This window comes from Schistocerca serialis, chromosome 5, assembly GCF_023864345.2.
Source record: "Schistocerca serialis cubense isolate TAMUIC-IGC-003099 chromosome 5, iqSchSeri2.2, whole genome shotgun sequence".
In the NCBI taxonomy this organism is placed as follows: Eukaryota; Metazoa; Arthropoda; class Insecta; order Orthoptera; family Acrididae; genus Schistocerca; species Schistocerca serialis.
The window spans coordinates 395,672,466-395,688,428 of record NC_064642.1 but is presented as its reverse complement, the minus strand read 5'-3'; the positions used below and the strand labels follow the sequence as shown (position 1 = coordinate 395,688,428).

General features: G+C 43.6%; 1 non-coding gene across 1 annotated transcript; it reads right to left on the bottom strand.

The window, feature by feature from the left end:
- Window positions 1-1,245: 1,245 nt before the first annotated feature.
- Trnat-ugu (transfer RNA threonine (anticodon UGU)) lies at window positions 1,246-1,319 on the bottom strand. The gene has a single exon. It is a non-coding gene; the product is annotated as a tRNA-Thr (tRNA).
- Window positions 1,320-15,963: the final 14,644 nt, after the last annotated feature.

The following is a 15,963-nucleotide window of genomic DNA, read 5'->3' as shown; positions in this document are numbered from 1 at the left end:
CGAACAACTGTAAAATGGTATCTTTAGTGTGGTTCTAGGCTGTCGTCGTCGCAGATGGCCATCACAACACTTATAACCTGGAACATAAACATGGTATGCAATTAACTAATGCCGGCCGGAGTGGCCGCGCGGTTCTAGGCGCTACAGTCTGGAACCGCGCGACCGCCATGGTCGCAGGTTCGAATCCTGCCTCAGGCATGGATGTGATGTCCTTAGGTTAGTTAGATTTAAGTAGTTCTAAGTTCTAGGGGACTGATGACCTCAGTAGTTAAGTGCCATAGTGCTCAGAGCCATTAAAATTAACTAATGTCACGCTCTTGTCTGGAAATTAAAATGTGATGAATTCTTCTCTGGCTATCAGCCGAGTGGTGGAGTCGTCTTGTCGCAACGTTTTAATGAGTTTCGTACCCATCATCTTCTGGCGAAGGCTTTAGATTCTGCAGCATCTTGTAGCTGCGCTGGACGTCCTCCCCGTAAAGGTGTGCGATTTCAGTCTTTCTCGGCGTATTCCACTTATGAATTCTTCTCGGGTTATCAGCCGAGTGGTGACGTCGCCTTGTCGCAACATTTCAATGAGTTTCGTACCCATCATATTCTGGCGATTTGTGTTTCTCTCAAAGGTATGTCCGTTATTTGTCTTCCGTGTGTTCTTATAAACGTTTACACAAACTTTCGTTATCTTACGATAACTCGTTTTTCATGTCGGCTCTCTCAAGCAGCCGAAGTTTAGTAATAACCATTCTGTATACGTGATCCACTTAATAAATATCCATAGACGATTACACGGTGTCATATCTTGGGTTTCCTAGGGAATGTGTTTTAGGCCCTCCTCTACACTTAGTCTACAGTAAATAGTTGATTTAGGAGACAATCTACACAAAGTCTTAGATTGTTTGCTGATGATGCTGTCGTTGATCGTCTAGTAAAGTCATCTGTACATCAAACAGCATTGTAAAATTGTGTAGATAAGGCATCTGCATCGCGAGGAAAGTGATAATTGACGCTAAACAATAAAATCTATCTAGGTCTTATGCAAGACAATAAATTCCATTTGTTTCAATTGAAACTTGTGAAATTTTTGTGTTTGTCCTCCTCTCTTTTAACTTTAGAATATTATCCTGTTCTTTTTTTTTTCTTTTTTTAAGGAGGCACCAGTAACCGGTTGGATACTGTGTTACAATGAAATGAACACCATTCGCTGCTTACAGGCGTTGACATACGTCAGCGGGGACAGATGAAAACGTGTGCCCCGACCGGGACTCGAACCCGGGATCTCCTGCTTACATGGCAGACGCTCTATCCATCTGAGCCACCGAGGACAGAGAGGATAGCTCGACTCCAGGGATTTATCTCTGGCACGCCTCCCGCGAAATCCACATTCTCAACGTATTGTCCCGCACTACATTCGTAGTGCCCCCGCCCATTATACTCATTACTCGCGGCGCGTTGGCGATTACCGTAAGAGTTCGGGCACTGGTTGTGCATTCGCACAGAAGAAGAAGATGGTCAAGTGGCCGGTGAGCCTTAACTATATATTTACTAAGATGGTATCTGTTCTTTCGGACAAATATATGGATACTGTGTATTGACAATATGTAGTGCTTGTTCTCCAATTACTTAACTTCTGAGGTCATCAGTCCCCTAGAACTTAGAACTACTTAAACTAACCTAAGGAAATCACACACATCCATGCCCAAGGCAGGATTCGAACCTGCGACCGTAGTGGTCGCGCGGTTCCGGACTGAAGCGCCCAGAACCCTCGGCAACCCCGGCCGGCCCAATACCTCCAATTCAGTGGTCGGGTCAAAGAGTGTTTTAAAAGCACGACGGGCCTTCAATAAATAATGTAACACTTTTTTTTCTCAGCCGATTTCGGCTGAACAAATGTGGAATTTGTTGTGAACTTTTCCCGTTTCAGCTCCTATGATTTCATGAAGTTCCCATGGGTGGTGGGGTTGTGCAGGCCCTTCACTACGGCGTCTCTAACGGAGTTGCGTTCCAAGCAAAGTGTTGTCATTGAGTTTCGCAGATACTCATAAACGCTTACAGAATGTTTACGGGCACCTGGCAGTGAACAAAATCACGGTGAGTCGTTGGGCAAGACGAGTGTCACCATCGTCTTAAGGTCGGGCAAACCTGTTCGACTTCCCGCGTGCCGGACGGCCTCACACAGCTGTAACTCTTGGAATGTGCGGACACTCTAGTTCGATGTGATCGACAAATTACAGTGAAACACCTCGCTGCTCAACTGGACATTACTGCTGGTAGTGGTGATATACTCCTGCATCGTTTAGGATAATCAAAGGTGTGTGCTCGCCTAACAAAAGATCATACATAGCAGCGAATGGCCACCTATGCCGAATATCTTGCGCGCTACGAGACTGATCGTTACAATTTGTTGTAGAAGATCATCAAAGGCGATGAAGCATGGGTTGATCACTTCGAACCGGAAACTCAACGGCAATCCATGTAGTGACGCCATGCCACCTCTCCGAAGGAAAAGTTCTAAACCTCGCCCTATAACAGTATGGATATGGTATCGGTAGATTCAGTAATATTTTCTAGTTCGTTTTTACAATTTGTTCAAACTGTTCTGTAGACGCCATGTAAGGCATATAATATAGGTTTTACGGCTTATCGAAAATGATCTTCAATGTAGGCTTACAACCAAATTTACAACCACACAGTTATCAAGAAAACATAAGTTCTTGATAAAGAGAAAAGGCGTATCACATGTAAACAAACCTCTGAACACTAACATCGTAGAAACAGCCATGTTAATTTCAATTACAAACCAAAGGTCGAAAATTTCAAATTGTGCAATAATACTAAATTACTAATTAAATTAGCTGTTGGAACTTCATATCTCATCCGAAAACTTAGGAGGCAGAGGCACTGTAATCCTTCCTATTTTTTGTCAGTTCTATCCCAAATAGAAAACAGCCAAATTGAAACCTCCACCAAAATTATTTTTGTTATTTGTAAATCCTAACAGGGAACATTAAACAGACATAACTTAAATTAAGTGAAACAAGTTTACTGTTACCAGTCACTGTTTATTTATCTCCACGACGCATCAGGTGGATTTACATTTGTTAGCATGACATTTGCGTGTGTGTTGTGTTACGATTTTTTGGTGGAAATTGTAGCCCTGTCCAGAGGAGAAACAAAACGCTATTTAAGAACATGGTTTTGGGTTTCTTTTGACAAAAACTAAACGTATATCTAACGGTAAAAATAAAATAAGTAAGATTTCCTGCAGTAGTCACAGGTTCCTTTCACTGTCGTAACACATCACATGTATACTGTCATATTTTGTAAACGGATATGGCGTCTGGAAACTATTCGGTGCAAGGATCGTATAGCTGCAGAGAAAACATCATTAGAAAGTACGAAGAATATACATCGTAACAACATTATTACAGAAAAAAATTTCAAAGGATTTTGGGGATGTTTGTTTTGAGGTGTCGAATGCACGCCTTGGAATGAATATTTCAGGTGGCATATAAATCCAATACACATTCAGGTGGCATGTTACAAACTTAAAGTACAATAATTATGTTGGCTACAGTGGTAATATTATAAACAAATAACAATTTCGGTTGGGATTCACAGTCAAGCTGGAAGCGCAGGGAGAGAGAGAGGGAGGGAGGGTGGAAGGAGTGATTGTATGAGAACAAACTTTGCAAATCAGAGAGTCCTAAGATCATACCTGTTACATGTAATAACTGCCTAAATCTTGGGGTAATACATTGGTTAATGCTTTAAAATCTGCAGATGGTTGTACAATTTGTGCCAGTAGTTGACGAAAATATAGTTTCAAGCTGACAGGAGGTACAAGCTGTTGTGATGATCTATTTGTAAATGAGGTAAATCCCTTGAACATTTGGCGGCTGTCATGGTAATGTAACTAAATATTTATGATAAATATTAAGGTGTGTGTGTGTGTGTGTGTGTGTGTGTGTGTGTGTGTGTGTGTGTGTGTGTGTGTGTGCATTGCAAGTTTAATAACATATGCAGTTGCTGAAAACAGAGATGATACTATTGTAAATATTGTCATTTTCGTCATTTAAGATGGGTTCAGGTTGTTTTGTTTGGTTTTTCTATATCTGGACTGTCTCAAGGATGTCTAGGTTTTTGCCTTTCGGTTGAATGTGTAGGATGCTGATACTTGTGTTGTTAACACGGTGTTTTGTTTCAAGTAGATTTTAAACTTTTGATACGCCTCGTGGAGATAAATAGTGACTGGTAACAGTATACTCGATGTTTCATTTAATGTCAATAACAGTCACAGTAAATCCTAACCTAAAGTGTTGGCATTTAACGACGTAACTTATTCGTAGAAAACACAAAACTGCAAAACACCCATTTGACAACCAAAGTGGGAAACACCCCCAAATTAAATCAAGTATACCATTGTCAATGCAATATTAACATTATATTCCCTTATACAGTTACCAACAGTTACTTAAGTGTTGCCGCGCGGGATTAGCCGAGCGGTCTTAGGCGCTGCAGTCATGGACTGTGCGGCTGGTCCCGGCGGAGGTTCGAGTCCTCCCTCGGGCATGGGTGTGTGTGTTTATCCTTAGGATAATTTAGGTTAAGCAGTGTGTAAGCTTAGGGACTGATGACCTTAGCAGTTAAGTCCCATAAGATTTCACACACATCTGAACATTTGAACTTGTTATTCTCAACCTGTATGCTTCTTATTTTTCTAGTTTTCAGAATGACAATAATCTGCCTCAGAAGTGTGTAAACTAAAACCAGAATGACAACTGCATCCTGAATCTGGAGGTTTCCCGAGGTCTGTGATGTATCAATGCAGACGACGCACTTGGTTGTCAGGGATGCACGAAGTCGGATGTGTGTTAAAGGATCACTCTATAAACTAGTCATGACTAATACCTGTGAATATTGCAATTAGTTGTGAAAATGTATTAGAATCTATTATTAAACCATCTGGTGGAAAATGACATTATGTCCAAGACCATTTTTTTTAAGGCAAACGTCGACTAGCTCAACGTATTTTTACAAGCTTGCACAAGAACAAGAAGCAGCAGCCTGGGAGATTATCGTCAAAATTTCATAATCAAAAAGCTAAGTAAAATTAATGCAGCTACGCTTTCTAAATTTGTCCAAATTTAGACACTTTAGGATAGAAGACGAGTACTAGAATTTGGTCATATCCAAAAAGTATTAAGCCAGGTGGATGAAGTGACGTTAGAACCCTCAGCCGGTAAAGTCATGGCGACCGACTTGTGTGACTGTGAATGGGTTATTCTGTTTGATGTCTCCCCCAGGGTGCAACGACTAAATCTGAAGTATATTGTGCTACCTTCAGGAAATTGAAGAAACGACTTTAGCGTGTTAATCGCCACAAAAATGCAAACGAATTTCTTCTCCTTCTCCATGACAACGCAAGGCACCACATAAGTTTGTGCCCTGGTGATGAGCTCACGAAACTTCATTGGACTGTTCTTCAACAGCCATCGTACAGCCCAGATATCGCACCTTCCATCTGTTTGGCACTATGAAGGACGCTCCCTCTCTCTGCGGTAAGCAGTATGCAGATTATGGAGAAGTTACTGACGCAGCAAGGCGTTGGCTCCGACGTCGACCAGTAGAGCGGTAGCATGCGAACATACAGGTCCTCCCATTAATGTGATATAAGGCCGTCGCACTGAACGGAGGTTATGCTGGAAAACAGTGTTTTGTAGCAAAAGAGTGGGGAATAATATGGTGAAATTTGAAGCCATTTTGACTATTTTTGGGCCACGACTGTCTCAAGAAATATGTAAAGGTTTTTTAAATTACCGCTACCAGCCACAAACATCGTAAACTATTGTATTACTTATTTATTTAGCGACATGTTTAGTGGTAAACATTTTCAGGCTAAATGGCATTACAAAAACAACTTCAAAATAAGGCCATACATATGTTAGATAGTCTTTTCGTGAATGCTGTGATCATCCTGTGGAAGAAGAGAAAACTTAGTAAGTGGTGATGTCACTTTGGAAGCTGGACTGATGTCTGCACGAAAATGTTTTGTAATGGTCACTCACTTTTTCCTTCTGGTGTGGCAATCTCGTAGTGATGTGCTGCGGTGCCTCCATTTCTGAACGGTGACCAGAAGAGGCACGGAAATGGAGGCAACCCAGCGCATCACTATGAGATTGCCACACCAAGTGAGTGACCGTTATAAAACATTTTCGTGCAAACATCAGTCCAGCTTCCAAAGTGACGTCACCCCTTACTAAGTTTTCTCTTCTTCCACAGGATGACCATAGCATTCACGAAAAGACTATGTAACATCTGTATGGCCTAATTTTGAAATTGTTTTTGTAATGTCATTTAGTCTGAAGATGAGGTCTACCTCGAAACATGTCGCTAAATAAATAGATAATACAATAGTAGACGAAGTTTGTGGTTCAAAAATGGTTCAAATGGCTCTGAGCACTATGGGACTTAACATCTGAGGTCATTAGTCCCCTAGAACTTAGAACTAGTTAAACCTAACTAACCTAAGGACATCACACACATCCATGCCCGAGGCAGGATTCGAACCTGTGACCGTAGCGGTCCCGCGGCTCCAGACTGTAGCGCCTAGAACCGCTCGGCCACCTCGGCCGGCTCGAAGTTTGTGACTGGTAGCGGTAATTTTTTTTTTTAAAAAAAAAACCTTTAAAGAATATGGTGTGTTGGAATCGTGATGAAAGCCAACCTGCTTTCAGAAAAAAATTGTGTAGCATTACTTGCTCAATGCCCCTCGTAGTTGAATTGCTACAGAGCATTGATTAGCGGTATAGTAGAAATCACATTACTTTCAACTATGTCTCGCCCGTTAAGCGAGGATGGAAACCTTTGTTTAGAGTGATGGTGTACATGTGACAGCGCAAAGAATTAATCTCGGTCCGGCAATAAAAGTTTTGGAAGAAGTCTGCTTATCAATATATCACGTCATTCGATTCGCGTTTAGCACGGTGCTGAAACTAGGTGGACTGTGGCCGCCGCCGCGAATGGGGCTTCCCCGACGTTACAAAAGCTCCGAGACGACAGACGTGAAGTGACGTTTCAACAACAGCGCTGATTTGGAGCTGCTTATTTAAATAACTGGCTTCACCAGACTTCGGCACAACTGTTGTGGGAAGCAAGCCAAGCTCACGAGAAAGACGTCATAGTTTTTAATTCCATATAATTCACGATTCCGAGAGCACAGACGTAACGTCCGGCAGTTGCCAACACGCTGAGTTTTGTCTCGGGCGAGCTCCGTATCAGCACTGGCCGGGAACTATAGTTTGCCGAGGGATAAGAGCGGCTGTTTCTCGGTACCGACTGGTACCGCCCGTCTTAAGGAGTGTTCTTATCTGCTCGCGGTGTACGCGGAGCCCGAACCGACTGCTAGGAAGCTGCCGTGTCCGCCAAATGCCGGCTCCGCGGTGGCTGTGGCGTGGCGTGGGGCGGGGTGGGTTGCAGAGGCGCTGTTCGTCACCTCTGTTGACACGGGGGATGGCGTTATTGCTTTCGGAACCTGGGAGCGTAAACAATGCCGCAGGCTGACTCACAGCCAGTGTTTGCCCGCGGGGTAAGGAGCGCTGCGACGCGCCGGTGACTGCCTTCGGGGAACGTTGGAGCGGCACACGCCACTTCCTGCGGCGTACCGCGGCAGGTGATTCAAGGCGGCGATGTGGCTCTCTCAGCGTTCCCACCGAGCCACGGATGAGAGCACACCCAAAGCACACTGCAGTGTCTATAGCTACGGTCACAGTGGCATCGACAACTGTCGCCAGAATTCGCTCTACAACAAAAGCAGTCAGCATAGTCACACTGGCTCCGATTTCCCGCGTCAGTTATTGGTGGGATCAAAGAAATTAGAATCCGAGCGGCGAATTAGAGCATACCCTTAGTCAGGCTGTATTCTGCAGTGTGTACGGCCTCCACTTACTGTGCCACTGAAATCGGTCTCCAGAAGGGGAAGGTAGTTTAACACTAAGTACGTAGTATCAGTAAATCGTTAGAAGTCTTGCATAATGTAGGTAAAGTTTTGGAAGTGAAGGAGGAGACAAAAATTTATACTCATCTAAATGACCAGTCTGCCAGAGTTTTAATTGAACAAAAAGACCTGCTCAATGGGAAATTTCTGAACCATTTTGTGCCCGTTCTGCAATGAGGCGTAGCAGGATGACGGATCACGCTATCACAGTGTGACAGGCATTTGTGGCCACAATAAGGGGGACCATATAGCCATGTAACAACAATTTGCGTGGTTTTAAGTAAAATATTTTTTTAATATTTATTTTATTACGTAACTGTAAGAACACACTTAATTAGGTTTTAGAAATTCGACTGGTAAATTACAAAACTTCGTTTTAAGTTAATATAGCTTATTACTGCTAACTCCACAAGAAGAAAAAACACCCGTGAGAATCATCTTTGTAAGTTTATCACATCGATTTGTATGCCAGTATATGTCTCAGTACAGGATTCTTAAAACAGGTGTTTAGTAGTCAACATTCACGTTAAACATCAGCCGGCCGCAGTGGCCGTGCGGTTAAAGGCGCTGCAGTCTGGAACCGCAAGACCGCTACGGTCGCAGGTTCGAATCCTGCCTCGGGCATAGATGTTTGTGATGTCCCTAGGTTAGTTAGGTTTAACTAGTCCTAAGTTCTAGGGGACTAATGACCTCAGCAGTTGAGTCCCATAGTGCTCAGAGCCATTTAAAACGTTAAACACTGTGGGACCCATGACCCATGACCTCGCTGTTTGGTCCGCTCCCTAAAATCAACGAACCAACCATTTCACAATGTGTGTCCACGACGTATATATTAAGTGCGATGGGACGTAAAATGTATGTAGTTTTAAAAACTGTCCCGGCGGAGGTTAGAGTCCTCCCTCGGGCATGGGTGTGTGTGTTTGTCCTTAGGATAATTTAGGTTAAGTAGTGTGTAAGCTTAGGGACTGATGACCTTAGCAGTTAAGTCCCATAAGATCTCACACACATTTGAACATTTTTTTAAAAACTGTGACGTTCACGCACACTGTTAGGCATAATAACAAAAAAAAAATGGTTCAAATGGCTCTGAGCACTATGGGACTTAACATCTGAGCTCATCAATCCCCTAGAACTTAGAACTACTTATACCTAACTAACCTAAGAACATCACACACATCCATGCACGAGGCAGGATTCGAACCTGCGACCGTAGCGGTCGTGCGGTTCCAGACTGAAGCGCCTAGAACAATGGAAATCTTTTATACATAAACAGGTGCAGGGTCTTCTGTGGCATAAAGTGCCATCGATGAATTTTTTGTGACGTATGTTATATTTTTCCTAGCCTTTCTTACGATATGACCTGTTTTGTTTAGTTCTACAAACATGTTTCACTCAAGTTACAGCACCATCAGTGACTTTTTTATTTTCTTTCTATTAAACAACAAGAAAAATGCCCTTTACAATGTCAGTTTAAAAAAAAATGTGTTCGTGCTGTCTCTGGCGGAATGGTCAGTATCCAAGGCTATGAACGGAACGCTCACTTGAGATACTGCATATGGGCATACACCCTATTCCGAATCGTTTGCGAGACAGAACACGTTTAATGTGCATTTGGTTTTGGGCTAGTGGCACGCAGTTATGCCTCTCACACACCCATCCTGTTTCACGTTTCATTCTATCCAAAAATACCTCGTTGCTTTCAGACTCTTGCCTCGGGATATCTTCCTGCCATGAAACTAGCCAGTTTTATGCGCAGTTACCTATGCTGTGTTGTGAGTGAACTAGTGCAAGGGACTGGAAGCGTATCAAAGAGAGGCATTGTTAACTGTGTTCGTACACACGTTAGCTAAAATGCCAAACGTCTACATTAATGAATAATATGCTGATAATGTGTTTGTTTATGGCTTCTGTGAAGTTAATGCTCCTGCTGCTGTCGAAGAATATCGTCAACACTTTCCGACAAGTCCTAACCGTAGGGCGTTTACGAAAGCTTCCAGCACACTGCGTGGAATAAGTATTATTCCAAGTTTCCATTTTTCTTCTGAACATGTAGTTCAACAACCTTTGGAGCAACAGTTACACATTGTCGAAAAGGTGCAACGCAGTCCTACTACAAACATTAAATGTGTTCTATCTCGGAAGCCATTCGAAATAGGGCTCAAGTCCAAATGAAGTCTTATGCTTCAAACGAACGTTCCTATATACATACTGACCAGCGATGTATATCTGGGTCTAAGATGAAAAGAAAGTGTTTGCTCAAGGCGGATACCAGCCAAAAAGAATTTATTTGTAGGTAAACACGGACACAAGAACTTCAACCTTAAGACGAATATCTCATCTCATCATCTCTTTCAGGCCCAACATTTCCTCACTATTTTCTCTCGTCTTTTTCTAGTTGTTCTGCAGTACATTTTCCTAATACCGCATTCATCACCGTTGCTTTCTAATGTCTGATCTTTGCGCCTGCAGACAAATTCTTGTTTACAAATGTGACAGTATACATGTGATGTGTTACGACAGTGGAAGGAACCTGTGACCACTGGAGACAGTGCCACAAGTTCCTCCAAAAAATCGTAACACAACACACACACAAATGTCATACTAACTAATGTAAATCCACCCGACGATGGGGGTTTAAACCTTTGAAACGCGTCGTGGAAATAAATAAAACGGTGACTGGTAATAGTAAACTTGTTGTTTTATTTAATGTCAATAACAGTCACGGTAAAGTCTAACGTAAAATGTTCGCATTTAAATTTTGGGGTTACAATTACAAACAACCTAAATTGGAAGGATCACATAGATAATATTGTGGGTTGAGCAAACCAAAGACTGCGATTCATTGGCAGAACACTTAGAAGGTGCAACATGTCTACTAAAGAGACTGATTACACCACGCTTGTTCATCCGATCCTGGAGTATTATTGTGCGGCGTGGGATCCACATCAGGTGGGACTTACGGATAACATCGAAAAAGTACAAAGAAGGGCAGCTCGTTTTGTATTATCACGAAATAGGGGAGATAGTGTCAGACATGATACGTGAATTGGAGTGGGAATCATTAAAACAAAGGCATTTTTCGTTGCGACGGGATCTTCACACGAAATTCCAATCACCAGCTTTCTCCTCCAATTGCGAAAACATTCTCTTAGCACCCACCTACATAGGGAGAAATGATCATCACGATAAAATAAGAGAAATCAGGACTCGCACAGAAAAATTTAAGCGCTCGTTTTTCCCGCGTGCCGTTCGAGAGTGCAACGGTAGAGAGACAGCTTGAAGGTGGTTCATTGAACACTCTGCCAGGCACTTTCTTTTGAATAGCAGAGTAATCATGTAGCTGTAGATGTAGATATAGATGTAAATATCTGGCTTAGGCTGTCGAGTTGTTTCTTTACGACTTCTTCTGTCTCAGAATGAAATTTTCACTCTGCAGCGGAGTGTGCGCTGATATGAAACTTCCTGGCACATTAAAACTGTGTGCCGGACCGAGACTCGAACTTGCGACCTTTGCCTTTCGCGAGCAAGTGCTCTACCGACTGAGCTACCCAAGCACGACTCACGCCCTCTCCTCACAGCTTCACTTCTGCCAGCATCTCGTCTCCTACCTTCCAAACTTCACAGAAGCTCTCCTGCGAACCTTGCAGAACTAGCACTCCTGGAAGAAAGGATATTGCGGAGACATGGCTTAGCCACAGCCTGGAGGATGTTTCCAGAATGAAATTTTCCCTCTGCAGTGGAGTGTGCGCTGATATGAAACTTCCTGGCAAATTAAAACTGTGTGCCGGACCGAGACTGAAACTCGGGACCTTTGCCTTTCGAGGGCAAGTGCCCTAGCTAGCGCACTTTCCCGTGAAAGGCAAAGGTCCCGAGTTCGAGTCTCGGTCCAGCAAATAGTTTTAATCTGCCAGGAAGTTTCTTCTGTCTCGTTTACCATGGCTACGTCGTCCGCAACCCGTGGTTGTTCTTCAATCCTATAATCATATAATAACGAGTCTTTCTGCTTTATGCTAGATATTGTACGTTATTTTGGTTTAGGTTCAACTGACAATCCCTATACTAAGCTCCGATTTTCTGCATTTCGGTACATATTTCTGGCATCTGTATACAACAGCATCATCCGCGAAAACCTTATGGAGCTCCCAACGTTATCCTGTAGGTCATTCCTATGCTGGGTGTTTGAAAATGAATATAAGGGTTTTAAGGCTTTTTAGCATTTATTACATCCAACTTACAATTATAATTAATATAACAAATAAAGGAGCAACTCGAACAGTTTTCTTTGTATAGCTGTATCATGTGCATGCGCTGTCGAGTTGTTTCTTCACGACTTCTGTCTCGTTTACCATGGCTACGTCGTCCGCAAAGGATAGGCAGTCCACTTGGATCGAATTGTCCTTTTTGATCTTCACATGGTCTTCAGCGTTGCCATTTTACCTTTTTTGCTTTCCACTGACTTAACATATCTTCTACCGCTATACTGAACAAAACTGCTGACAATCCATTTGCCTGATTGACGCCTGTGTTGATTTCAGACTCTTCTAATAGAGCTCCTCTGAATCTTACGACTGCCTTTGTGTCTATCCTTTCCGTTGCTAGTCTTTGTGTACTGGCGTTTCGCTGTTTCTTCTTAAACATCGTTCCAAGAGTGCGCCTGTCAAAGGAGTTATATGCTTTCGTGGAGCCCACGAATATCACTCCTGTCTTTTGTTGCTTAAGGTCTTCTGTCATTTGTTTCATAGTAAATATCTGTTCTACGCATCCTCTTCCTTTCCTAAAGCTCACTTTACAGCCCCCATCTGCACCTTCTTCCTGTTCTACTCTCTTCAGGAGTTGTTAGCATCCCTCTTGACCCACTTGATACGTATTGGCACTATGATCGTGTTCTTCCATCCTTCTGGTAAGTTCTTTGTCTTGTTAATCTGGCAACTAACCTTGATCATCTTATCTACTGCTTTGCCCTCCCCCCCTCCACCCCCCACCCCCAAGTTTACCATTTATATTGTAATGAAGTAAGTTACATCGGCAGCCGAGGTCGATGGCGCAAGACTTGGAATTCACTGGTTCGAATACTAGTGAAGGATAAAAATTTTCATTTTCATTACTTTGGTGGCAAGTGGAGGAGAGGTGGTGCTTGATGAACAGTTCCCGATCACCTGACTTGGCACCAATCTCTTGCATAGTTACTCACCTGAAAATGCTGAAGTTACAGAATGTACAGTAATTCTCGTAGCACTGGAGAATGTACGTGATATGAGTGGCAGTACAGTTAAAAACAGGGTATGGAATGATAGTAAGGCCTGTAGTAGACTATGATTTTATATCAGCCCGTGGTTGCAGAGACAACAGAGGAAGTGTGGGGAAAACAGGCATATTGATACTAGGTATGCTAATAACCAGTTCTAGCACAAAAGCCACTCCATTTAGAGAATAAGTGGTTGTACATTGAATGTCACTGATTAGTATCGAAATTCAAGCTAAGTACAAAAGAAAGATGGCACTACAGAATACATAAAATAATGGTGTCAAAGAATTGAAGTGACTTATTAGTGAATAAGAGGGGGAGATGGTGGGGTAGTGTGTTTGAGGGAGGGTGGATTGGGGGGTTTCTGCCTAGTACGATCTTGGATGGCAGTGGAATGCCTGGCTATCCTGGTCCACGTGGGCACACGATTCAGTCCCATCTATTTTCAATCAGTATACCAAGGGAAGGTAGAGGATTTACTGCTTATAAACGTGTAGTCGAAAAAATAAGTTCGTCCTACATCATTGCAGCCGATTATATTTGGAATGCGTCGCTTAAGCCAAAAGCATTTAGTGATATCACCAACAGACTGGCAGCATCAGAAAGTGAACACCGCAACTGACGACCGAGTAGCCGACGTAAACTAAGGCAGACACATAAGTGAAGTACTGGGCTCACACCGCGCCTCAGATCAAAACGAATTCTCGCGGCAAGCGTCTGACTGGCTGCCAGAAACCAAAGAGCCTCCCATCAGACATGTTACGCGTCCAGCTACCTGCGAAACGAAAGAGCTACGCAATACAGTGCACCTTCGATACCAGCGTATCTACGTTCGTGCCTCTTTGGATAAGACAAGATAGTGTCATGTTAATACTCAATGAAACGAGTCGAGGCGAAAGCGATGCGTTTCACTGTATGTGGGAGGAGATTACAAGTTGCCCGACTCTGTCGAAATTTCGTCAGTGAACCCCTCTGTGACGCAAAACGCCTCTCTTGTAGCGTCTGTTCAAATGGTTCAAATGGCTCTGAGGACTATGGGACTTAACTGCTGAGGTCATCAGTGCCCTAGAACTTAGAACTACTTAAACCTAACTAACCTAAGGACATCACATACGTCCACGCCCGAGGCAGGATTCGAACCTGCGACAGTAGCAGTCGCGCGGTTCCATACTGTAGCACCTAGAACCGCTCGGCCACCCCGGCCGGCTGTAGCGTCTGTTACTGTCGTTTGTTCAGCAACTCAGTATCATTCTCGTGCCGAGTAAATGATGCCGTGACAAAATTCGCCGCTCCTCGTTGGCTCTTCTCTATTCTATCGCTTGAGCCTTGTCCCGCAGTTACGCAGGGTCAGCCATCGTTAATCGGATTTGGCAAATTAATGGTTAAGGGGTGGCCGGATGACATTCCTGCCGCCACCTTGTGCCCCATGGGACGGAATTAGTGTACCCCACCTGTCTGCATCGAGTGTAATCCATGGAATAGTGCGTATGTGTTCAGATGTCTGAGAGCCATGGAACTGAGGCGGAACGTGGGGACCAGCACGGTATTCACCTAGCGAATGTGGAAAACCGCCTAAAAACCACATCCAGGCTGGCCGGCACATCGACCCTCGACGTTAACCCGCTGGGTGGATTCGATCCGGGACGGGCGCGCCTACCCGAGTCCAGGAAGTGGCGCGTTAGCGCTCTCGGCTACCCTGACGGGTTTCGTTGGCTCTTCTCTATCTCCTCTATTAATTCTTCTTCGTAGCGATCACAGACTAATGAAGAACACCCAGGAATGTATCTGACGAGTGTTTGAAAAACCACTTATTTCGTAGACGATTTGCATTTCCTTAATTTAATCATAATGAATCTCATTCTGGATTTGCTTTCGTTGCAACTTGTTTTATGTAGTCATTCCACTTTATTTCGCTCCGGATGGTTACTCCTAGGGATTTTACGGGAGTTACTGCTCCCAGTGATTTTTCGCCTATGGTGGAGGAGTTTACTGTTCATCAGCAACGCGTTAGATTTATCTAGGTTCAGCCCCTGCACCAAACATAGAATCTCTGCAGGTCTTCCTACATTTAATTGCAGTGTTCTGGTGTTGCAGCCTTCCTACAGACAACGGCTCTCTCTCGGACTGATGTATGTTTGTGGTAAATTTACTGCCATCCTGGTTATTACACAGTCCAGTCATACCAATGTGACCATCAACCAATAGCCTGAATAACCACCCATTCTAATGCGAACCACTGCGAGACGTGTAGCAATAGAGTCAGTGAGGTTCTGGAAAATACAGACTGGAATGTGGAGCCATAACGATTTCAGTGCTGTATCCAGCTGCACTAGGTGGCAGCGCTGGCGCTGAAGGGCATATAAAGTGCGTCGGGGGACAGGGAAAATAGTCCGTCAATGTCGTAATGCGGAAATGCAGTGATTTATCTGACGTTTGAAAAGGCAGGATCATTTCCTTTCGGCCCAAGAATGGAACCATTTCTGAAGCGTCTAAATACGTAAACTGTTCGCGTGCCACCACAGTTAAAGTATATGACCATGGCAATATGGCACTATACGAAGCTGGCCACCGAGGCAACTGTAATGTACAGTACGCGTTCCAATGTATGTGGGAGGAGATAACAAGTTGCCCGACTCTTTCCGTAGCATTGCCAGTCCGTAGCGTAAACAGCATAATGGAGGTGGTCCCACAGATTCGAGATTGGATTTAAATCCCGGGAGTTTGGTGG